This window comes from Megascapheus bottae, chromosome 6 (genome assembly GCF_031878675.1).
Source record: "Megascapheus bottae isolate mThoBot1 chromosome 6, mThoBot2.hap1, whole genome shotgun sequence".
NCBI lineage: Eukaryota > Metazoa > Chordata > Mammalia > Rodentia > Geomyidae > Megascapheus > Megascapheus bottae.
This window is the reverse complement of record NC_143514.1, coordinates 58,231,519-58,242,162: the sequence shown is the minus strand read 5'-3', so window position 1 is coordinate 58,242,162 and position 10,644 is coordinate 58,231,519.

The window sequence follows — 10,644 nt, the reverse complement described above, 5'->3', positions numbered from 1 at the left end:
TGGCGGGAAGGAACACAGACATTTACTGAGAACCTGTTTCTTCCAGCCTCTATATGGGGTGAGTTTTGTTCCCATAGTACAAATGATGAAACAGGTCAAGGAAGGAAAATAACTTAATAAGGTAGGGTGAGGAGGGGGGGTCACCTTTGGATGTGTGGACTTCTGTTAGAACTATTTCCTCCCTTTACCAGCTCTGGCTTTGGGCACATTTCAACCATAGTAGCCTACTTTTCCTCATCTTTTACTATAGCACAGTAGCCTTTGCAGTGAGGAAAACCATGGAATACTCAGTCCAGGGACTGCACTCACTCGCTCCTTCAAGGAAAATTTAGCACCTGAAAGTACTAGTCCTTATACCAAGATTGTAGCAAGGGTAGGATCTCAGCCCTGAAGGAACCTGGTGGAGTGGGGGGGGGGAAGAAGGAGGGTGCTGCCTCAGCAGAGCCTTGAAGGATAAGTTGGAATTGGGAAGCGTGGGATTCAGAGGATGTGGCATAGTCAAAGGCCCACAATCAAGATGCAAGATGCACGTAGACTCCAGAACCAGTTGAGTATGGCTGAAGCTCAGAGATGGAAAGCTGGTGACGGGGAGACATCAGGCCAGAAATGATAGCAGTGGGAGAGAGGCTGGGGTGCCTCAGATCAGGGAAGGGGAAAGGACGAGCTCACTTAGGTTATGGATGGAGTCATTGCGATTTGGGTATAGGTTGGACATGGAGGAAAGAGATGTCCGTATCAGACATCTCCCTAAGATGGGAAACATCAAGACAGTGGGGTTTTGAGGAAATGGAAATCCTTGGGGTTTGGGAAGAGAGGAGGGAGGTCCATTTGAGTGATGTAGCAGGATGGAGAAGACATCTGGATAGGAGGGTCAGATTGGAAGTCATCTGGACTGGAGAGGGAGATGGAAGACACAGGAGCAAAGATTATTGGGTATTTGGCCTGGCTTAGGGTGGAGTCTTGCAGAGAATAATCAAAGAATCCCCGGGTCTGCTCTAACCCTTTGGCAAGGGGACAGGGAGGAGAAGGAAAGTCAGGATTCAGGAGGTTCTTAGGGTCTGTGAAAAGACCGGGGGGTCTTGGTGCACCAGGACACTTTTCTTAGTAGCAGTAGTACCTGTCATATATTTGTTGGAGCAGGAAAAAGATTAGAATCTGGGGCTCCATTAGCAAGGAGCAGAGCTAGGGTGCTGCCCTTGACAGTATGTCCCCAAAACTCTCCCACAATGCCCCTTGTCTCTGAGGAGGTAACCATGGACAAGGAAGCAAACAGAACTTCCACAGATTCAGGTTCAGAAGGGGTGTGGGTGCCAGCACATCATTGGTGGGTGTGTGCGGGAGTGGGTAGGGAGCATATAGAGACTGAAAGACTCCTCCCCCCCCCACTCCGGGGGGACAGATGCCTAGCCCCACCCAACAACCAGACTCTAAAATCTCTAAAATGGTCCAGCTGAGTCTGGGCTCCATATGGGCTACAAAGCTGCCCCCACCCTGGACTGCTAGAGGGTGGCCACTGGTGTACATGTGCAGGTCTGTGTGTGTCTGTGTCATGCCATATGTGTCTGTCTGTGTGGGCCTCTGTGTGTGTGTGTGTGTGTGTGTGTGTGTGTGTGTGTTAGGTGTGAAGTGAGTGTGCTAGAGAGGGTGAGGAATAGTGGAGGTTCCTCCCTGCCAAGGATGCACATGGCTGAGTGTGTGTGTGAGTGTGTGTGTGTGTGTGTGTGTGTGTGTGTGTGTGAAAGTGAATCCAGTCTCTGCCCACATGTGTGTCAAATGCCCTCCTGCTCCTCACATGTGCATCACATGCCTTACTCTCTGGGTGTGCCTGCCTGTCTTGGCATATTCCTCTCTCTGGTGCTCCCCTGCCAGGAACGTCTTCCAGGCTGCTCTGCTGTCTGTCAGAGGGGAGGGGAGCGGAGGGACCCTCCAGCCTCAGATCCAGCCCAGCTCATGAACAGGGGGAGCAAGGAGACCACCTCAGAGTAATAATGACTGAGCTCTGCTTGGCTTAGGCCAATGATAATTCCACAGACAGCTTCTGTCCTGCTGGGCCCCATCCGGAGAAAGGGGACAACACCCCTGCAGCTGGGGGTCTGCCATTGGCCCTTCCCCGCCAGCCTTGGAGCCCAGCAGACGCACCCCCCTTCATGCCCACTCCCTGGGAGGCGTCTGACACATGATTTATTCATAAAAAGCCATTATTTGTGCCAAAGAAGAACTGAGCTGCTCGCTTTTTAAGTGCTGATAATGCTCTCAGCCTCCCTGCTTCTTCTGCTTCCCCTCCCCTTCCTTCGCTCTCCCTTCCTTCCTCTCCACTTCTCTCTCCAGCTTCCCTTCCCCTTTCTCGCTCACCTCTTTTCTTCTTGCATCCCCCATTCTCTCACTTCCCCTCCCCTATTTCTTCATTGTTCTCATCTCCTCTCCCTCCCCTCCTCCTCCTCCTCCCCCTCCCCCTTCCCCCCCACTCAGCGCCTCCCTGCTTCTCTACAATCAGGGCAATGGGGCAGTGTCCAAGCTTGCTCAGAACCAAGTAGCTCAGTTTGAGAAGGCCTGGCCCAGCCCAGAGCCTATGGACCCTACCCCTTCACCTCAACCTTCCCCTCTTCAGGATTGTGGAAAGGTTGAGAGCAGTGAGGACTGGCTGGGAAAGAGGTATCATTGGAGATGGTTCTAACCAGCTCATCTAATACTAAGGAGTTGACTTTAGTCTCCCATATTAGCATAGGTTGCCTGGAATCCCCAATAACCATTCAATCTAGGTAAAAACAGTGCATTTGCTATGCAAATACAGATTGAAAGCAAGCCCCCTAGGGCCCCTTTCCCAGCCAACAACGCCTCCCAGCTCCCCTGTATAGACATTCTGGACATCATTATTCAGGTGGTGCCAAGAGAGGCTGGCATAGAGGGAGGCACCTGGGTTCTGCCAGAGACAGGAGGCAGCAGAACATGTTCCCAGATGGCTGCTTGGACATGGACATACTCAGGGTTCTTAGAAGCCTACAGTCCCGAGTCCATGTGTGTGCACTCATGTTTGCATGTGCATGTTTGCATGTGTGCACACACTAGCATGTGCTCAGCTACCCACCTACTTGTGCAGATGGAGAGCCCTTCCTTATTCCTTTTTGGAGTGTTCCTCCCTGAACACCTGCTTGGGGTGAGGGAGCTGCAGCTCCTTCCCCATCTAGACACCTGTTCATTCATTCATGCATTCATTCATTCACCCAGTCAACTTTGCTTTAGCACTCCATTTACCCAGCCCAGCTCTTGTGCTGCATGCCTGGGTGACAGTAAACAACTGGATCATCTCTAGGGAGTGAGGCTAGAGACAGGGGGTTCTTCCAGCCCTCCCCTTCAGCCTTGGGCTGAGGGATGGGGGGGCCCAGCAGGTGAGGGGTTAAGTCATTTGGCATCTAGAGTTGGAGCCATTAGGCCTCCTAATTATGAAATTATCGAGGTCCTCAGGTGACTGCTAATTTCACACACACTGTTCGTCTCACGGCTAATGAACGCCCGCAGAACCCACGCCTTGTCTTTCCTGCTGAACGGTGACCTGCAGTTAATGAGCTCAGGAAGGCAGACAGGCCGCCGGCTGGGTGGGTGGGGTGCCAGGCCTGAGGAGGGGGCACTAACCCTGCTGCCTTTCCCGGCTTCCCTTGCTGGCTGCCAGCCCCACCAAAGACTAGGGGGCCCACACACAGCCCACAATTCCTGCAGGATAGAGTAGGCCCACCCAGAGCTAGTGGGAGCAGGGGAGGGGTACAGATCTGGGGAAGTTTGGGGTCTTATGAATCTGAGATACGCATAGAGCAGGATTGGGCAGGAGACAGAAAGGGAATGGAGGTGATGTAGGCCATTTCAGCTGGATTCTGTGGCCATGTTAGGGACATTTATGAAGGGGTGGTAATAGCCTAAGGGATGAGGACTTTGACTTTGGAGGTGCTAATGATAGTCTGACTGTCACGCCATGAAGATTGCAATGTTTTTGCTGCTGGCTATGACGTTTTGTATGTTAAGTCCTCTGGTTTGAACTCAGGGCTTTGTGCTTACTTACTAAACAAGCTCTCTACTGCATGAGGCATGCCCCTATCCCTTTTGGATTGAGTTCTTTTCCAGATAAGGTATTTCATTTTTGCCTACAACTGACCTTGGGAGGTCATCCTCCCGGGTAACTAGGACCACATATGGCTGAGACACAGGCAGGTCTCACTTTTTCCCTGAGCTGACCTGAAACCATGATCCTTCCAATCTCTACTTCCCAAGTAGCTAGGAATAGAGACATTCACCATTGTGAAATCTTTTTTAAAAAGTAAACGCATCATTAGAAAGTAACCTGTAAATATATAAAGAAAAGAAGGGTTGGAGTCTTAGGTAGAGAGCATACAGTCCAGATCTAAGCTGTCATTCTTCTAAATGGTTACACTAGACCTTTGGCCTGTCTACAAAGTGGCTTTAAAGGCTCTGTGATTTACGCAAGGAGAGAACCCTGGCCTACCCTTGAGCCCCAGGAAGGCCCATGCCAACTAAGGGCTACATGGCCAGAGAAGGAACCAAAATGGTAGGAACTGTGTTTTGAACATAAGGACTTCTGTATTAACCTTATCCTCTATGGCCTGAACTCATTTCTTGGTGGGTATTCAAAGAGATGAGGTCACAGTTGTGTTAGCAGGCTACATCTACAAAGGGGCAGGGCTGGGCTCCTGGAGAGGTGGCTCCCATACAACTATATCTTCTTGAGGCCAGCCTTCTCCCTTAGAAACCAGAGTGTGGCTTGGCTCCACACCAGCCAGTCACAGGTGCTGTCCTCTGGCAGCAAATTCTGCTATCACTAGCTCCAAACGTCCTCTGTACCTCAGTTCTTTGGATGCCACAAAGATCCCAGGGGCATAGCTGTTACTTGGTATCCCAGGCCTTCGCTGCCATGCCCCCTTGTCTCCCCACGTGCCCACAGTGCCTCTCTTCACCTCTGTGATGGGGCTAGGGAAAGGTGTCTGCCCTGAGTTCAAACATCAACCCCAGTGCTTGCCTCATCAGTACATACCCTGTATACTAAAGCTGAATGGTACAGAAGACATTAGCATAACCCCTGATAGAGGGACATCCTAGTTCATGAAGTGTCCCATTAAAAATGACAAACCACAATACAAAAAAATCCATTCTGTCCCCTCCCGATGCTAAAGCATGCAAGCTTGCACACCCACAGAAGCTGGACATAAACCTCTACCTCATTAGTAAGCTTGCAAGCATTCCCAGGCAGACACACACCGCATCTATGAGCATGCATGAATATAAAAGCACTGTTGCATATGTATGCAAATAAATCTGGCCAGGAATGTGTGTCCATGCACGAGTTCCCACCCCTGTGTACACCCACACCCATGCACTGACATGTAAACGGAAGTACACGAGAGGGCATGCATGCACACATGCACAGAGACATGTTCCCATGCAGACAGGTCTGCACAAAAGATTGTGTATGAGGGCCTTCACATGTGCACACTGATACACACTTGTGCACATGCCCAGGGCACACAGGCCTAGAAACCCTGCTGCAGCAAGGTGAGCAACTCAGTTGTACCAAGGGTGTGATAGATGGACCCACATCCTAAGTGACTATCAAAGTGTCGTGGCGTGTGAGGCGCAAACACCAATTAGTGAGGCCTTTGAAAGCATTGGCTCGTTAGAGGAAAGCAGAAGAGGCTGAAATTGGCATAAAACACAGAGCTATTTAACTCTCAAGGGGTGAGGGGGGGCGTGCACTGTGGAAAGGCCCTTGGGCAGAACTCCCCTCCCCACACCTCCATCCTGCACTTGTTACTGGAGAAGGACCCTCATGAGGGGCCTTGGCAGGCAGCTTTGATGTTCCTTGAAAGTGGGGGTGGGGGATCGTCTCCTGCCAGCGCTAGGTTGGCACTGAGCGAGCGGGGGCCGCGCCAACTGGCGATCAATTTCATGCACATCGTAAACCTAAGTGCTTTCTGGAGAGTCGGGCAGATTGCACATAAAGTCCCCCTTCTGTCCCTAGCACACGGGTGGGCGGCTGAGGCAGAGGCTCACCCTGGCAGACAGACCTCCACTAAGTTTCAGAAGACCTGGTTAACCTGGTCCCCAGGAGGAGGTATCCTTGGGGTTATGGGAAATTCTCTCAGGAGATGCCTCCTGAAAAGACATGGAGACAGCGCATGAACCTGGGGTCTGCCAAATCCTGCTGCTTATTGGGGGAATGACCTTGGGCAATCAGCTTCTCTGACTGTTAGTTTGTTCCTCTGTAAGGTAGGACAGTATGAAAAGTAATTTGCTCTTGTTTTCAGCTGATGTGTCATGAGCTGAGGAGCCTATATATACAAGTGAGAGCCCATTTCCATCCACTGCTGCGTAAAGATGATCCAGGCAAAATGCACACATGCTTCCTGAACAACCTTGAGCTACTCTACACAAAGCCTCTATCATTTTCTGGCAGGCTCCAGGCAGTAGGGGTGAGGGAGAGAGGACAGGGTTCTCATTGGTCCCATTAAAAATTGTTCCTCACTACAGGAGCCCTCCTGGTCTGCCTCATTGCTTCTAAATCCCTGCTAATCTAGAACAGATATCCCTGAGTACATGGAGAAGGCCCACCTGTCTCTCTTACCACTAAACAGGCAAAAAGATAGTTCAAGTCCCCTGCAGCTTGGGTACCACAGCAATCTGAGTCTATATTGAGGTAGGGGCAGGGATTGGGGCAAGAGTTCTGTCAGTGCTCAGCTCAGACTCTTTTGAGTCTCCAAAGAACAGTATATCATCTTTCAGACATACTCATAAAGTCAGTTCCTTCACCTTCTACCCTGGGAACTTAAATCTAGCACCGTATGCCTACAAGAAACCCTACACTGCTCTGGTCAGAGTGTCAGATTCAAATCCTGGTTTAGCAAACCACACGATACTGCCTCAGTGTGCTCATCTGTAATGGGGTTACCTGAGGAGGAGTTGATGTAGCTCAGGCAGAAGATGGAGATGTGCTCAAAGAGTACAGTATTAGTTAGGGTAGGAGAGGTTATGCTGTGATAACAAACAATACCTAATCTCAATAGATAAACCCAACTAAAGTTTGTTGTTTATGCCAAGTCTGCTACAGGTCTAGGCATCTCTCCAGGGCTGCTGTCCTTCGTGGAGTGAGTCAGCTTTCTCTGACTCTTGAGGGTTCATCACTTCACAAGAGTCTGTCTCAGTTGCTGCAGTAGCTAGCAGGTCATACACCAGCTCCTCTGTGGTTTGGCAAGGAATAGCCATAGATGGTTGTTACATGGTGTGCTTACCAACAAGGAATGTGTCAAATGTAGGAGTCTGATGCAGGAAGAAGTTGGAGGTGGTGCCAGGAGCTGGTGGCTCACACCTGTAATCCTAGCTACTCAAGAGGGTGCAATCTGAAGATTGCAGTTCAAAGCCAGCCCAGCAGGAAAGTCTGTGAGACTCCTATCTCCAATTAACCTCCAGAAAATCTGAAAGTAGAGCTGTGGCTCAAAGTGATAGAGTGCTAGCCTTGAGCAAAGAAAAAGCTCAGGGACAGTGCCCAGGTTCTGCAGGAAAAGTTGGAGGTGACTACTAAATGCTATACCACTACTGGTGTGAACCAGACAAGAAGAACCCTTAGGGGGGCAGCTGGAACAGAGAGAAGAGACCCCAGGTGATAGGTTGGAGCTTGACCTTGAAGAAAGCAGGAAAGATGGATTTGGGGGTGGGAGAAGGGAACTCTGGCTTGGGAAACAAGGAGAGGATAGATTGATCATCAAGCTGGTGACCTCAGGAAGAGGGGCTGGGCACAGGTTCGGTTGTAATTAATAGAAGGGTTACATTATATTCGCCAGGTAGAAGGTGTATTACTTCACAAACATTGATAGCCTTTCTCATGTCTTGGTACCCATTTCCCTGCCCCCACTCTCCCTGAGCTCTTTTACTCAAGGCTAGTGCTCTACCACTTTGAGCCAAAGCAGTACTTTTTTGTTTTTTGAGTCTCATGGGGATTCTTCTGTCCAGGCTGGCTTCAAACCATGATCCTTAGATCTCACCCTCTTAGGATTACGGATTTGAGCCACTAGTGCCCAGCTGCCGAGATTTTTTTTTTTTTTTGGGGAGAGAAAGACAGGGGCCAGGAGCATGGCCTACTGATAGAGTGCTTGCCTTGCATGCACGAAGCCCAGGGTTCGATTCCTTGGTGTTGCATACACAGAAAAAGCCGGAAGTGCTGCTGTGGCTCAAGTGGTAGAGTGCTAACTTTGAGAAAGCCCAAGGACAGTGTCCAGGCCTGGAGTTCAAGCACCAGGACTAGAAAGAAAAAATAAATAAAGAAACAAAAAGGAAGAAACTGAATGTGTTGCCAAGATGATTGAAAGGAGGTGGAGAGGCAAACAGAAATATAGTTAGAAAGATAGGACTGATTCAAGCATCTGAAGATGGAGGGTTACAGGGCGGGGACTGTGTGTGTGTGTGTGTGTGTGTGCGTGTGTGTGTGTGCATGCCCATTGGATCAACCTCAAGAAACCATGGAGGAGATGGCTAATTACATCAAGCAGCTGAGGTCAGAGGAGTCCCAGGAGACAGAAGAAAGTGGGGTATGAGCATAAGACCCAAAGAAAAGAGAGGCTGCGAGTTGAGGGTCAAGGGTGAAAGGGAAGATAATCAGAGAGAAGAGGCACAAAAGGAGATGCAGAGAGACCAGCAAGGAAGAGGGTTCAAAGCTACACTGAGGCTCAGCACAAACACCCCTCAAGCTGCCATAGGCAAGGCCAGGAAGTGTCTTTGAAAAGATACTACAATTTTCTCAGAGAACACTCATCCAGTCCAGAGCTTGTTCAGCCCCAACTAGTGCCCAGACCAAGGTCCAGCTGACCCTAGCAAAGCAGATGCATGGGCCTCCTGAGACCTTAGGTGGGGCACCAGGAGTCTGTCAAATCCTTCCTTCTCTGCAGGGAGAGCAGCCTACCCTCCAAGAAGGTCCTGGGCAGAGGAAGCCAGCTTCACTGGGCAGTCCAAGCCCCTGGTCACCCAGCAAACATGGGGTCATGGAGCAAGGTGCAGCAGGAGGCTAAGATTGCAGCCAGGTGCCTGACCCCCACCTTCACAATCCAGCTCCAGGCCCCGGTTGCTCCTGTGGGGCCCAGGCCACCCTGACATTCACCTAATTGTCTGTGCGCTTTGATGAGTGGCTCCGCAGAGGCGCTGCTGCGGATCAAATTAAATGTGAGCCAAGCAGGCAGGCTGATGATGAGAGGGAAATATCACATTTACATAGCCTGGGCGGGGTGGGAGACCCAGGCCCAGGGTGACAGAGACCTGGAGACCCAGGAAGACACACACAGAGTGAGATGGAGATGAGCCTGGGAGAGGGTGGGCAGAGTGTCGCACACAGGATCCCCGGTCACTGTGAAAGGAAGGGCAGATGTCAGAGGAATCAATACAGGTAGAGAGCTCTTATCACCTCCATGCAGGAGTCCTCTTGCCTGCCAAGCCCAGCAAGCTGGCCCCAGACGCGGTGGAGCAACCCTCGTGCCCAGCTCCCAGCTGGGGCTCTGAGCCGCTCCCCTGGCCCCACCCCCAGACCCACAGCTGGGCTGCAGCTGCCTCCCTTAGCGGCTGTGAGCTGCTGCTTGGTTCACTTGGGGACAGCTTGGCTGGTCCTGTGGCTGTGGAAGGGGGCTGGCCCAGGAGGAATACACTGTGAGTGTACCCATGAATTCCACTGTGAGTGCTTATGGGAGATACCTGTATTATATCTTCTGTGTACAGAGGTCTGGGCTCTTAGAGGGTATTCATGATCTACATTCCCCTTACCCTTGATGTGAGGCCAGGCCTACCCCAGGAGTTCCCACCTGCAGACCTGGAGACTGGCATCAGGTCAGAGCAATTGTGTCAGCAGCCCCTGGACCCTAATAACACATCACCACTGCAAACCAGGCGTTTGCCATGGGCGCTCTTCTTATGTTACAGAGGAAAACTAAGATCCAGAAAGGTGGTTTTTCTGGCTAGAAAGGGCACAGCCCAGACACAAATCGAGGCCTGGCCTTTCAAGTCCCATGGATCCTTGCATCTGTGTGTAGGGCCTCAGATGACACTGGGTATGGTGGAGCTGGGGCACTGGAGCCCCCTGGACTCCTTAGGGACTGACAAATGCATACTCATTTCTTCCTTTAGCTTCTTAAATTCCTGCCTTCCAGAAACATCCTTGCATCCCTCCTTAGCCCTGAAGGCCTGGGGGAACCACCTTCCATAGGATCTTCTCCATTAATGGTGTTTTGCTGAGAACATGCCAGGTGCTGTGCCTGGGCTATATCCTTTACATAGGTGTCACTGAGCGCTTCCCTCTACCCTCTGAAGTAGGTCCCAGTCTTGAGCCTCCTTCCACAGATGCAAAAGGGAGGCAGAGGACTGTAAATGGAGAGTCTATGAGAATGTACACACGCATGCCGACGTGCGTCCAGAGCACTGCCAAGCTCTGTCATCATCCATAGCTCTATCACCTTGGAATTACTGCTCCCCCAATTCTTGGAAGGAGTAAACTGAGTGCTGCAACTATAACTCTATACTCAGGAGGCTGAGATCTAAAGAACTGGGTTCAAAGCCAGTCTGGGCAGGAAAGTTGGTGAGGCTCTATCTTCAGTTAACCACCAAAAAGCT